The sequence below is a fragment of the Ovis aries genome, chromosome 20, assembly GCF_016772045.2.
Source record: "Ovis aries strain OAR_USU_Benz2616 breed Rambouillet chromosome 20, ARS-UI_Ramb_v3.0, whole genome shotgun sequence".
Lineage (NCBI taxonomy): Eukaryota > Metazoa > Chordata > Mammalia > Artiodactyla > Bovidae > Ovis > Ovis aries.
The window spans coordinates 15759928-15775019 of record NC_056073.1 but is presented as its reverse complement, the minus strand read 5'-3'; the positions used below and the strand labels follow the sequence as shown (position 1 = coordinate 15775019).

Here is a 15092-nt window from a genome sequence, read left to right as displayed (position 1 = left end):
GACTCTTTGCTGCATTTGAAACAGTCTGCGTGGAGGCCAAAGTGCAGCAGAATGGCCCAGATATAGGCTATTACATTGACTTGGTGGCAGATACAGGCAGCAGGGATTTACGAGGTCTTGGGGCAGGTCCTGAAAAGTGTCTGGATCCCCAGTAGATTTGTTGTTGCTGTTGTCGTTCAGTTGGTAAGTCATGTCTGACTTTTTGCGACTCCATGGACTGCAGCACTCCAGTCTTATCTGTCCTCCACTCTCTCTTGCAATTTGCTCAAATTCATGACCTTTAAGCGGAGAAGGCAATGGCACCCCACTCCAGTACTCTTGCCTGGAAAATCCCATGCACGGAGGAGCCTGGTGGGCTGCAGTCCATGGGATCACAGAGTCGGACACGACTGAAGTGACTTAGCAGCAGCAGCAGCATGACCTTTAAGTTGGTGATGCTATCTAACCATCCTATCTTCTGCCACCTCCATTGCCTTTTACCTTCAAACTTTTCCAGCACCAAGGTCTTTTCCAGTGAGTAGGCTCTTCACATCAGGTGGCCAGAGTATTGAAGCTTCAGCTTCAGTCTCAGTCCTTCCAGTGAATATTCAGGGTTGATTTCCTTTAGAACTGCTCAGTAGATATTCCATTGCATAGCCCGTTGGAGTTGCTGATGGACTGGGTGTGTCACACATGAGGAAGAGAATAGTCAGAGATGACTCCGAGTTTTGTCATGAGCAAATGCTGTGGAGCTAGATTTGGGGTAGGGGGTGGAATTGGGTTTAGGAGGAAAATAAGAGTTAAATTTAAGCATAGACCAATGAACATTGGATGTGTCCTCTAAAATCCAAAACAAAGGTGTCAGCAAAGACCCCGGGGGCATGCAAAAATGCAGGAAGTGTTCCAACAATGGAGATCCCAAAACCAAGACTATGTATGTATTGGAGGAGATATGGAAAAAATGAGGTAAAACTCACTGCAATAGACTATAGTGGACCTTGAATGCCAGACTAAGGAATTTGAAATTTATTTGATAGGCATGGGGGGAGCTATTGGAAATTTTTGAGTGATAACTAATATGATCAGAACTTAACATTAAAATGAAAATAAAATTATAAAAAAATAACTTTACAATGACAATTCTATGTTTCAGTTCAGTTCAGTTGCTCAGTCATGTCCGACTCTTTGCAACCTCATGAATCGCAGCACGCCAGGCCACCCTCTCCATCACCAACTCCAAGAGTTCACTCAAACTCATGTCCATCAAGTTGGTGATGCCACCCAGCCATCTCACCCTCCATCGTCCCCTTCTCCTCCTGCCCTCAATCCCTCCCAGCATCAGGGCCTTTTCCAATGAGTCAACTCTTCACATGAGGTGGCCAAAGTATTGGAGTTTCAGCTTCAGCATCAGTCCTTCCAATGAACCCCCAGGACTGGTCTCCTTTAGGATGGACTGGTTGGATCTCCTTGCAGTCCAAGGGACTCTCAAGAGTCTTCTCCAACACCACAGTTCAAAAGCATCAATTCTTCGGTGCTCAGTTTTCTTCACAGTCCAACTCTCACATCCGTATGTGACCACTGGAAAAACCATAGCCTTAACTAGACAGACCTTTGTAGGCAAAATAATATCTCTGCTTTTCAATATACTGTCTAGGTTTAGTCATAACTTTCCTTCCAAGGAGTAAGCGTCTTTTAATTTCATGGCTGCAATCACCGTCTGCAGTGATTTTGGAGCCCCCCAAAATAAAGTCTGACACTGTTTCCACTCTTTCCCCATCTATTTCCCATGAAGTGATGGGACCAGATGCCATGATCTTAGTTTTCTGAATGTTGAGCTTTAAGCTAACTTTTTCACTCTCCTCTTTCACTTTTATCAAGAGGCTTTTTAGTTCTTCACTTTCTGCCATTAGGGTGGTGTCATCTGCATACCTGAGGTTATTGATATTTCTCCCGGCAATGTTGATTCCAGCTTGTGCTTCTTCCAGCCCAGCATTTCACATGATGTACTCTGCATATAAGTTAAATAAGCAGAGTGACAGTATACAGCCTTGACTTACTCCTTTTCCTATTTGGAACCAGTCTGTTGTTCCATGTCCAGTTCTAACTGTTGCTTCCTGACCTGCATATAGGTTTCTCAAGAGGCAGGTCAGGTGGTCTGTATTCCCATCTCTTTCAGAATTCTCCACAGTTTATTGTGATCCACAGAGTCAAAGGCTTTGGCATAGTCAATAAAGCAGAAATAGATGTTTTTCTGGAACTCTCTTGCTTTTTCGATGATCCAGCGGATGTTGGCAATTTGATCTCTGGTTCTTCTGCCTTTTCTAAAACCAGCTTGAACATCAGGAAGTTCACGGTTCACGTACTGCTGAAGCCTGGCTTGGAGAATTTTGAGCATTACTTTACTAGCGTGTGAGATGAGTGCGGTAGTTTGAGCATTCTTTGGCATTGCCTTTCTTTGGGATTGGAATGAAAACTGACCTTTTCCAGTCCTGTGGCCACTGCTGAGTCTTCCAAATTTGCTGGCATATTGAGTGCAGCACTTTCACAGCATCATCTTTCAGGATTTGAAATAGCTCAACTGGAATTCCATCAGCTCCACTTGTTCGTGAGGTTTGACAGAATGTGGTCCACTGGAGAAGGGAATGGCAAACCACTTCAGTATTCTTGCCTTGAGAACCCCATGAACAGTATGAAAAGGCAAAATGATAGGATACTGAAAGGGGAACTCCCCAGGTTGGTAGGTGCCCAATATGCTACTGGAGATCAGTGGAGAAATAACTCCAGAAAGAATGAAGGGATGGAGCCAAAGCAAAAACAATACCCAGCTGTGGATGTGACTGGTGATAGAAGCAAGGTCCGATGCTGTAAAGAACAATATTGCATGGAGACCTGGAATGTCAGGTCCGTGAATCAAGGCAAATTGGAAGTGGTCAAACAGGAGACAGCAAGAGTGAACATTGACATTCTAGGAATCAGTGAACTAAAATGGACTGGAATGGGTGAATTTAACTCAGATGACCATTATATCTACTACTGTGGGCAGGAATCCCTTAGAAGAAATGGAGTAGCCATCATGGTCAACGAAAGAGTCTGAAATGTAGTACTTGGATGCAGTCTCAAAAATGACAGAATGATCTCTGTTCGTTTCCAAGGCAAACCATTCAATATCACGGTGATCCAAGCCTATGCCACAACCAGTAACGCTGAAGAAGCTGAAGTTGAATGGTTCTATGAAGACCTACAAGACCTTTTAGAACTAACACCCAGAAAAGATGTCCTTTTCATTATAGGGGACTGGAATGCAAAAGTAGGAAGTCAAGAAACACCTGGAGTAACAGGCAAATTTGGCCTTGGAGTACGGAATGAAGCAGGGCAAAGGCTAATAGAGTTTTGCCAAGAGAACACACTGGTCATAACAAACACTCTCTTCCAACAACACAAGAGAAGACTGTACACATGGACATCACCAGATGGTCAACACCGAAATCAGATTGATTATATTCTTTGCAGCCAAAGATGGAGAAGCTCTATACAGTCAGGAAAAACAAGACCAGGAGCTGACTGTGGCTCAGATCATGAACTCTTTATTGCCAAATTCAGACTTAAATGGAAGAAAGTAGGGAAAACCACTAGACCATTCAGGTATGACCTAAATCAAATCCCTTATGATTATACAGTGGAAGTGAGAAATAGATTTAAGGGACTAGATCTGATAGAGTGCCTGATGAACTATGGACGGAGGTTCGTGACATTGTACAGGAGACAGGGATCAAGATCATCCCCATGGAAAAGAAATGCAAAAAAGCAAAATGGCTGCCTGAGGAGGCCTTACGAATAGCTGTGAAAAGAAGAGAAGTGAAAAGCAAATGAGAAAAGGAAAGACATAAGCATCTGAATGCAGAGTTCCAAAGAATAGCAAGGAGACATAAGAAAGCCTTCCTCAGCGATCAATGCAAAGAAATAGAGGAAAACAAGAGAATGGGAAAGACTAGAGATCTCATCAAGAAAATTAGAGATACCAAAGGAACATTTCATGCAAAGATGGGCTCGATAAAGGACAGAAATGGTCTGGACCTAACAGAAGCAGAAGATATTAAGAAGAGGTGGCAGAATACACAGAACAACTGTACAAAAAAGAGCTTCACGACCCAGATGAATGAAAAATGCCCACGAGATAATTTTCACTAAAATTTTAGATATAGGCTGATTAGAACCCAGTATTTTTTTTAAATTTCATGTATGAATAAAAAGGCTCACATATAAAAAAGGAAACTGGAAGGAACTTTATCAAAATGTTTAATACAGATGGTTTCAGTGGTTGGTAAGACTATAAATAGATTGGTTTTTTTTTTTCCTTCTACTTCTCTATATTTTCCAGTTTTTTTACATTGGCCTGTATAACTTTAATTGAGCACTATAACTAATTTTATAGTGAGAATAAGTTTAAACTAACAAATGTGTCCAGGATTGGAGGAGTATTTTGAACGGGGCTATTGAAGGTGGGGATGTGGGTTAGGTTCATTGCAGGAGTCCAATAGAAAGGGAAGGGGAGGATGAACTGGGGCAGGGACCACAGGATGAGGAAAGTAGAAAATGTATTTTGCCATCGAATGGATATATATGGAAGCCTTACCTCAGACAAGCATAGTGGTTAAGAGAATGGGCCCTGGGGCCAGGCTACTGGGGTTTGAGTCTGAAGTTGGGTCATTTACTTGGGCAAATCACTCTCTGCTTGTTTACAATCTATAAATTGGAATAATAATTGTACCTACTGCAGAAGACTGTTCTAGGAAGTAACTGAGTGAATACGTTTTCACCACTTAGAACAGTGTTCAGCTTATAGTAAGCAATCAATATAGTAACTCTATTCTTGTTACTCCCAGGGTAACTAAGCCTGTTACTCCCAACCTTAGTGGAATTAGTGCTGAAGGTGGGTGCAGAATGTGTATTGGAGTGAAGTGGGTAGACAAAGGTTATTGAAGCATTATTCCTAACAGCTTAATTTTTATAAGAATATATTTGTACATTATGCATTATTTATTTTTATTTTTGGCTGTGCTGGGTCTTTGTTGCTGCAAAGGCTCTTCTCTAATTGCGGCGATCGGGGTCTACTCTTCGTTGTGGTATGCCGGCTTCTCATTGCCGTGGCTTCTCTTGTTGTGGAGCACGGGCTCTCGGGCAGGCAGGCTTCAGAAGCTGTGGTTCCCAGTCGTTCCCAGGCTCTAGAGAACAGGCTCTATAGCTGTGGCAAGCAGGCTTAGTTGCGCCTCTGCATGTGGGATCTTCCCGGACCAGGGATCGAACGTGCGTCTCCTGCATTTGGCTGCCAAATTCTTTACCAATGAGCCACCAGGGAAGCCCTACATTATACAATATTTTAAAAATCTTAGTAAAGTTTTTTTGGAAATAGGTTGGGCCATCTCAGAAACTGTGAGTTCCCATCATTGAAGAAGTTCCCATAAGTACTACATAGATCATAGGGGGCGGGTACAGGACTGGGACTGCAAACTAGTTTTCATCAGAGGATGTACTGGGTTTTAATTTTTTTTATATATACCTAGATTCATTCCATTAAAGGTACTGTCCTTTATTCTAAGCCCTCTCTAAGGGTTTAGTGTTCACATAGTCTTTATTTTATGAAATATGGTATATATAGACTAGGTTTTTCCCCTGATAACCTTGACAACTGTCTTAATTTTTGGTCTCCAAAATTTTGGGGGAAATTTTATTGGTCTTTCAAATGTAAATTTCTGGGAACTACAGTTGTGGGGAAAGTGAATAATTTGGTTAGGCTCAATGAGGTGCCCCTGACTCCCCTTCTGACCCTGAGATTCACGCATTTCTAGGTCCTGGCTGGACCCCTCATCCAATGAGTCATTCTGCAAATGTGAGCTTTGAGCTGGGAGGATTGGATAAAGATGTGATTGGATCTGCTCAGCTCTGCCACTACAGCTGAGGTCTAGTTCTTCAGATATACTCCCCCTGGCAGAGATTGTTCTGGGGACAGGTACCATGTAGCCCTTGAGCAAAGAATAGCCTCAGACAGCGTCACGTCTGAACTAGCAAGTGGAAGAGGAAGGCTCCTGGTGGGGAGACTCTGTGTGTGTTATGGGGCCAGGAAGTGTTGTCCAGGTCAGTCCAACAGGCTCTCCACTCCAAGGAGCTGATAATATGATACCTTTATGTACAAACGACAGTTTTGTTTTCACTACTTTTCAGAGCCTCAGTTTCCTCATATATAATATGAGAGTAAAAGTAACAATAATACAATTTAGGGAACTTCTCTGGTCGTCCAGTGGTTAAGACTCCAAGCTTCCAGTGCAAGGGTGTGGGTTCGATCCCTGGTCAGGGGACTAAAATCCCACATACAGTGTGGCTAAATATATATATATATATATATATATAAATATATATATATATATATATAATTTTTTTTAATACAATCTAACAGCTTCAGAGGTGCATCCCTCTCTACTTCCCTCACCTCCATCCAGAGCTGGAAAGCAGAATCAGACTCTGAGAGGTAGACGTGGGTCAAAAGATAATGGATAGAGCAGAGGTGTACAGAGTTACCTTAAAGAGACAGAACAGCTTCCAGAAAAACAAGGCCTAATTGTCATTGGACCAGAAATATCTACCTATTTTCTGAGAAAGGTCTGTTAGCCCTGGGGACTTTATTTTTTTTTTTTCCTTTTGGCTATGCTGCATTGCTTATAGGATCTTAGTTCCCTGACCAGGGATGGAACCCAGGACAGCAGTGAAAAGTACAGAGTCCTAACCACTGGGCTGCCAGGGAATTCCCAGCCCTGGATACTTTTTAAAAGCGGCAAGAGGTCATTGAGTAGACAGGTGGCCTGGCCAAGCCTGGTGATTATTCCCTATTGTGGATAAGAGTCACCGCTTAGGCTGTGTCCCCAACACTGAAACACCTTCCCTTAGTTCACCCCCTCACTCTCCAAGTCCCTTCAGATTCCCCTCTGCCTGCCCCTGGGGAAGAGCCTACTTGGAGAATACGTGCTGACCGGGGGCCCCTGGGTGCTTCCGTCTTGTTCACTCAGCAAACTGTGTCTCCCACTGTCAGTTAATACTTGGCTGTGTGGGGTGCACCGCTTCCTTGGAGTGCTGGTTCCCTGGTGTGCCCCCAGGAGTGGAGGCCCCTCTGGGCCTGCTGGCTGGTCATATTTTAGAGACTGAGGAGGCAGGTCCAGGCACGCTGCCCATGTGGCCTTGAAGCTGCCTCCTCAGGCAACACCTGCTGTGCTCACCTCGCTCCAGTTTCTGCAGTTCAGCTCTGTGTTCTTGTGAAGATGAAGCCGATGAGTGGAGAAGAAAGCCCTTTCTAACATGGTTCAGCATTGTACACACGTAAATGGCGATCGTCACTTTAAAATGGGATCGTGTGTGCGTACATTATGAAAAGTGCAATGTGCCGTATGAGTTACCGTGGTTCTGCTGGAAGCCAAGAACAGTGGGAAATTGACAGTTAAGCTCAAGAGCAATAGCAGATTGCCCCCCCTCACCCACCCACCTCCCTGCCCCGTTTTCAGGGTTGCATTGATGACAGGGCCTGGGTTTACCCAGAGGAAGAGCTAAGGTGGGAACTGAACCGTGCTGTGGTTCAGCAGGTGGCTGCCCCCCTGTGACCCCGGCCGAGTTGGGCTGTTGTTGAGGGTAACGAGGGCGCTTGGGACCCTTCATCAGGAGCCTGCTGCAGCCGGCCGGCGAGCTTCCAGTTAAGCTCAAGGGCAGCGCGCCCCATCACGTGGCTCACCAGACCCTGAGCTCAGGCTGTTGATTTTCCGGACTGAACCCCAGCAACCCCCAGCTGCTACTGTCAGAGGGGAAGGGGCGAGGGTTAGTGCTTGCTCAGCCAGTCCTGACGGATGATGGAGGCCCCTGCCAAGGCTCCCATGTGAGCTGGATGCACACTCACGCTGCACAACTGGAGAGCCTCACGTGTGCCTTTTTGAGGTGGCACCTTCTAAGCAACTTGGATGTGCATTTATATTTAGAAATCACTTGGAGGGGCTTAGAAGTGGGGTGGGGGTGGGAAAAGATGGTATCTGATTAGCTGTGCTGAGTACTGTTCTAAGGGTTTTACATCTTTAATTTGCACCTCCCCAAATCCTGGTGGTAGATTTCATTTACAGTTGAGGAAACTGAGGCACAGGAGGCTTAATTCGCCAAGATAGTACAGCTGTTAGAATATGGCAAAACTGGGATTTAAACTGGGCAGGAAGTCCGACTGTGGAGTTGGAGCTCTTTTTTATTATTAGTGTCAGTTTTCCAACACACACCTAAGGCAGAGAGAGACTTGTCCAGGCCACGCAACTTAGGTGGCAGACCTGGGTCAGTCTATTTCTAGGGGTCACACTGGTAAATATCACTCTATCCTACATCCACGGTTGATATTATAATATTCAACCATAATATATAGCACAATATCCTACTGTAGTATAATAGTCTATTAAAAGGTTATAACTCATTTAATGAATCCACTATTGTTGGACATTTAGGCTGTTTCCATTTTTTAGCATTTTAAATAAATGCCGTTTTGTTTTTTTTTTAAGAGAGAGAAATGGTAGGAATGTTGTTTGTTTTCCCAGTTTATTTGTTTGTTTTGAAGGATTTAGAGCAGATGGGCTGAGCTCCCCGAGGCTGAAGTGTTGGAGACTTTGAGTTGACTGCTTGAATGGAGAATGAAATTCTGATTAGGAATGGTGCCAGTGTGGAGAGAAGGAAGGAACAGACTCTATGCTTGAGCCCGGGGATTTGGCATTGCCTCCTGAGATAGAAAATTTGGAATGCATTTCAGAAATATCTGTCATTCCCACTTTGGATGTTTTCACGTTCTGTAGCATTTTCCAGCCCAACATCCCGTTGATGTTGTGCAGACACCCGTGGGTGGGGCGGGCAGAGGGTGAGGCCCTTCTTTCCCCCAGATCAGCCAGGTGCAGCCATTCGGAGTCTCACCATCTGTCCATCCCATGCCCCTTGCTCCTTCTGCCCCTCTCCAACAACTCAGTCTCCGTTCCTGGGTACTCTTTTCAGTGTCTATATGCATGCTCAATTGCTAAGTTGTGTCCAACTCTTATGACCCCCTGGACTGTAGCCCGGCAGGCTCCTCTGTCCCTGGGATTTCCCCAGGCAAGAATACTGGAGTGGGTTGCCATTTTCATTTCCAGGGGAATCTTACCGACCTAGGGATCGAACTCGAGTCTCTTGCATCTCTTGCATTGGCAGGCAGATTCTTTTTCACTGTGCCACCCAGGAGCCGTATATCCCAGGTCAAAAACAGACAAGGAAGCTTGAGGGCATCACACACAGTAATTATTGTAATGGCCTTTATTGGTTGAGTCCTCCGTCTGGCACTGAGAGCTTTCCAGGCTCCATTGCTTTTATACTCACATCAACTTTATGGGATAGAATCACTATAAGACCACTTTTTTTTTTTTTAATGTTAGCCACACCCCTCAACATGTGGGACCTTAGTTCGCTGACCAGGAATGGAACCCATGCCCCTGGCATTGGAACGCAGTGTCTTAACCGTTGGACCCCTGGGGAAATCCTGAGACCACCATTTTGTAGAGGAGGAAAAGGAGACTTCAAGAGGTTAAGGGCTTGCCCAAGACTATGTAGCTAGGGCCGGGGGCAGCCAGGACTAATCTAACTCCATAGCCACATCGTGTTACCCACCATGTCTGCTTTGTAACCTTCAGGATGCACTGTAAATAGAGGACACGCTATCTCTGGGAGGGAGGAATCTTCAGTAAATCAGCAAGAACACGTTCACTTGCCTGCATGTGTACACACCAGGTGGGCTCACTTGGAGAATCTTGGAATTGCAAAGGATCTTGGGAGTCCCTCTTCCTACCTTATTTTAAAATTGTGGCAAAGGCGATCCAGAGAGATCCACTGACTTTCCTAAGGACAAGATGGTAGCCCAACCAGATTAGAACTAGAGTCTTCTGATGCCTACCCCATAGCTCCTCAAGTGGCAGGTAGCTCGTAGCTCTACTCTGTTGGGAGGATTGGAGCAAAAGGATGAGTCAGTAGGCAGGCTGAAGGGAGGAGGGAGTAGTTTGGCACCACTGGGCAAGGCTGGTGTTCAGGGGCCCTGTGCAGGCATGGGGATTCTCTGATTGTCCACTCCTACCTCCAGGACACATCTGAGTTTCAAATCCATTGTCCTGAGAAATATGTTCCCATGCGTGCTAAGTCGCTTCAGTTGTGTTCAACTTTTTGCGAACCTCTGGACTGTAGCCCGCTCACCAGGCTCCTCTGTCCATGGGATTTTCCAGGCAAGAATACTGGAATAAGTTGCCTTGCCTTCCTCCAGGGGATCTTCCTGATGACCCAGGGATCAAGCCTGCATCTCCTGCGGCTCCTGCATTGCAGGCTGATTCTTTACCACTGAGTCACCAGGAAAGCCAGCCCCCTGAGAAATACAGGAGGGGACAGTTGGGAGGAAGACAACGTGGCCTGATGATGAACAGCCTGAGCTCTGACGTTAGACAGACCAGGATTCGTATCCAGGCAAGGTGCTTCACCTCTCTGAGCCTCAGTTTCTTTTTCCACAAAATGGGAGTAATAAGTATTTAGCCTATGGGGCCACTGTGAGAAAGAAATGAGATAATGCTGGGAAAGAAACTGGCACAAGTTTGTGGAAAAAAGAGAAGAATCTTGGGGTTGTTTGAGTTGGTGGAAAAAAGAGAGCATATAACTGGTAACCAAATATATGATTTCAACAAAAGGCCAAGTATTTCTTAATTTCATCTGATTCACGATTTCTCACAGGCAAGTGTCAGGGGGGTGCTCATTCACATTACCCCCATGGAGGCGAATGGTGCTGGTGGTGAGAAACAGCTTTGACCTCTGTTGGGTGAAGAGGGATGGGGGAGAGTTTCTTGGGCTCAGGGATAACACAGGATTGCTTTTTACTTCCTGTCTTGAAAGGGGCGGGGGAGATGGAGAGGAAGGAGGATTGTTAATATAAACTTGAAATCAGATTTTTTTTTTTTGTAAAGTACATGTCCTCAGCTGTGTGACCTCAAGTGAACCTCTCATGGTCTCAATTCTTTCTTTACCACAAGGTCATTGAGATGGCCACATAATAGCCAGTTTACATGCAGCATCTTATTTAATCCTTAAGACCAGCCTGAGAGATAGATGTTACCATCCCATTTTAGATAAAGGAGAAAACTGTGGTTCAGGGAAAGTTAACTAATTTGTCTAAGGCTGTGCTGCACACAACCACCAAGGGGTAAGTCTGTGATTTAAGCCCAGGACTGACACCAAAGCCCATGTACTTTCTGCCCAGGGTAGATTCAGATTTTTTTTAATGTTTATTTTATTTATTACTTATTTATTTGGCTTCTCTGGATCTTAGTTGTGGCATATGGGACATCTGGTTCCATGGCAAGGGATTGAACCTGTGCCCCCTGAATTGGGAGCATGGAGTCTTAGCTGTTGTACCACCAGGGAAGTCCCTAGATTCAGATTTTGTTCGGCCTAAACCTTATATAATTTGGGGGGCCTGCTTTAAGAAAAATAGTACAAATATCACAAATAAAAACGGTACAGAAATGAATATTTATTTAGATTCTAAAATGAAATCTCAACATACTAGAACAAATGTGAAGCCTCAAAAATGTCACAAACATCACAAAATCCAGAAAAATAATAGAACATTTGTGTTAACTACTTGATTCTCCTCTATGTTACTTTTCCTTACATCTTTTGGCTGCATTTTCCTTTTTTTGTGTCTTCTTATGACACTCTCCATAGAGAAAATAAAAAAGATAACTCAGTGTTATTTAGCACAGTTGATTGGAAGTTTTTTAAAAAATTATCAATAGTTTAGAAGTTTATTTCAGCATTACAAGTGACTGGTAATGTCATATAAATGTTAGGATTCAGTTCAATTCAGTTCATTCTCTCAGTCGTGTCTGACTCTGCAACCCCATGGACTGGAGCAAGTCAGGCTTCCCTGTAGTTGTCACATTTGGGAAAGTCTCCATCAAAATTCCTGCCGTATGTGAACCATATGATTTTAGGGCAATTTGTGTTTTCTGATGCAGTGATTTATCGAAAATAATCTTCAAATTAGTGATATGTCTTATGCCATTTGCTGTCAGCTAAATGTTATCTTCGTCGATAATCAGTTTTATGACAAATCAGCAAAAAAATATTCGAATCTTTTTTAATAGCTTCCCCTTTGCTACTCCTTGAGATGGAATGAAAATTGTTTACATTAATAAAAGGCTCAAAAAAAAAAGGCTCATAATTAAACTTTTTTCTCCTAAATCTATGACCTTTTAAAGGGAATTCATTACAAAATACCGGATGCGAAAACATCTGAAGCATTTGGACGATCTGGCCTAGAAAGAGGGAAGGCTGGAGGAAGCAAATAACTAGCCATCTTCAAGGATATGAACCATAATGGACAAGAGTTACCAGAGTGTGTCTGAGAATTTGATTCTGGGATCTGGGGAGGGGCTCAGGTTAACACATTCTGAAGGCACTTTGAGCAGGTGCCCTAAAATGGATACAGAGAGTAACAGAGGAATCTGCGAATGTGTGGACAGCTGTCAGCTGCCTTGCCGTGGACTCAAAGTTTGACCGCTGATCCCCAGTTGCTGGGGTTGCTGGATAGAAACGCAGAATCTGGACTGCCCTGGTGGTCCAGTAGATAAGAATCCGCCTGTCAGTGCAGGGGACACGGGTTCCATCCCTGGTCTGGGAAGATTCCACCTGCCGCAGGGCAGTTAAGCCTGTGGGCCACAGCTACTGACGGCCCTGCGCTTAGAGTCGGTGCTCTGCAGCAAGAGAAGCCACTGCAGTAAGTCCCCACACTGCAACTGGAAAGTAGCCCCTGCTTGCTACAACTAGAGAAAGCCTGCGTGCAGCAAAAAAAGACCCAGAACCGCCAGTAAATAAATAAAAACTAAAAGAAATGCAGACTCTCGGGCTCCACCCAGAACTGCTAAATCTTAGTCTGCATCTTCACCAAGTCCTGAGTGATTCTGTGCAGGGGATTGTCTGAGAAGCCCTGCACCAGAACTTTAGCAGAATCTTCCAGATCTACCTCCATCCCAACTTGGCAGCTGGTCTTTTTCCTCTCTGTGTCCTTCACCTTGGGACCTGGCCTGTCTTCTGGTACCCATCCTTTGTGTTGATTCATTGTATTTCTATTTCCCTTCCCACAGGCCGCCAACTAGAGGGTCGTGGGGTATTCCTCTTTGATTTCCAACCCCTCTCAGTGCCTGGCACACAAGAGTTTCCATAATGGGATGTCCACTGGGTGCCAAGAGCTTTGCCTGTCTTACCTCCCATGGCCTTCTTCTTAAGCTTGTAGGCTGAAACAAATACCCCCATTTAAAATACTTTTTTAGTTATTTATTTGGCTGCACTGGATCTTAGTTGCAGCCTGTGGGATCTAGTTTCCCCACCAGGGATCGAACCCAGGACCCGTTCATTGGGAGCTCCGAGTCACCGTGGACCACCAGGGAAGTCCCCAAATACTCCCATTTTATGCATGAAGAAACTGAGGCTCCATCACCTGTCTAGGGTCATGTGGCAGAGCTGGAAACCAAGGAGTGTCTGATTCCAAGGCTTTCAGTAGGGGATCAGTAAATGTTACTTACTTACTTGATTATTCATTCAAGCATTCATACGTGTTTTAATTTATTCACTGAAGAGACTCAGGGGAAGACAAAGAAGAACAGCATAGCAGCTACTTCCTCCTGGTGAACTATTTTTAGAACAGGTGCTGGGTGGTGTCAGCCTTCCAAGGGCAGGGAGTTGGGCTGCCCAGGAGGCCCCTGGCCAGTCCAGCCGTGGGAGAGGGGACATGCTACTCCACCACTGCCCCACCCCTTTCGATGTCCTCCATGACTCAGCAAAGAAACCATGGGTCTGAAATCAGAGATGAGGCCGAAAAACCCTCAAAAATGTTGTCTTTTCCTGGAGGAATGTCTTTTCCATGTTGCTCATTCCTCTGCCAGCGAATCCAGGAAGCCTTTGGCCTGCGGTCAGCTGTGACCCCCTGATCTGATTTCCTGGGACTCACCCCTCCTCCTCCCGCCTTCTCCCCAGGCCTGAGGACAAGGTCAGTTCTTCTTCTTCCGTGGTCGCTGGTTTGAGGCTGCAGGGGGCTTGTCCCGTCCAAGTCTCCTTAGCTTGTCCTTGAATCATTAAATCCAGATCCTAGACGCAGATTCCTTGGGTTGAAATTTGGCATCCTCTTACTAGCTGCGTGACCTTAGGCAAGTCATTTCACTTCTCAGTGCCTCAGTTTCCTCCTCTGTAAAGTGAGGATAACACTAAATTTGAGAATTAAGATAATTAATTTATGTAAAACATTTAGAACCACACTTGACATACAGTATATATAACTGTTGTTATCATGAATTACAAAGCAGATATTAATACCTGGAGGAGACATGGATAAACTCCTGCTAAATGTCTTTTCTTTGCATTGGTTCTAATCTCACCCCAGATGTGTGTGAACTCTGTTCCATCCCTGAGTCAGGAAGATCCCTCGGAGAAGGGAATGGCAACCCGCTCTAGTGTTCTTGCCTGGAGAATTCCATGGACAGAGGAGCCTGGCGGGTTACAGTCCATGGGGTGACAAAGAGTCAGACACGACTGAGCGACTAATGCGGAGAGCTAAAGAGGGCGACAGTAAATGAGGGAATATGTGAATACATTAGAAAGCTCCGAGGTGACCTCTGAAAATGAAATTCTTGTAAATGGGTGAGAGGCATGACTCAGTGGATTGTTGGTTTGGGAATAACCACATTCATCCTAGGAGGGGGTGGCCCTCTTCTGAGAATGTCCAATCTTGGGAGACAGATCTACTTTCTAAGGGATAGTTCCCGGATCGACTGAGAAACTCAGTGCGGAGGTATATGGGCATCAGGGGAAAGTGAAGTCGCTCGGTCATGTCCGACTCTTTGCGACCTGTGGACTATAGCCCACCGAGCTCATCCGTCCATGGGATTCTCCAGGCAAGAATACTGGAGTGGGTTGCCATTTCGAAGAGAGTAATTCCTGGGTGAAGGGGGACTTGTGGCTCTCAGCCCGGGAGGTGTTTTATAGCCACCTGGGGA

At 45.0% G+C, this 15092-nt stretch overlaps 1 protein-coding gene across 7 annotated transcripts in view; it reads left to right on the top strand.

Annotated features, from left to right (window-relative positions):
- Positions 1-15092, top strand: part of CCND3 (cyclin D3) — a 94730-nt gene that overhangs the window by 52859 nt on the left and 26779 nt on the right. For 5 of the 7 annotated variants that reach the window (XM_060402986.1, XM_060402983.1, XM_060402985.1 and 2 more), the window contains one exon: positions 1-15092. This exon is cut by the window's left edge; it is cut by the window's right edge and continues 20295 nt beyond it. The exons of the other annotated variants lie outside the window; for them this stretch is intronic. The gene's annotated coding sequence lies outside the window, so the exon portion shown is untranslated. 7 annotated transcript variants of the gene reach the window in all.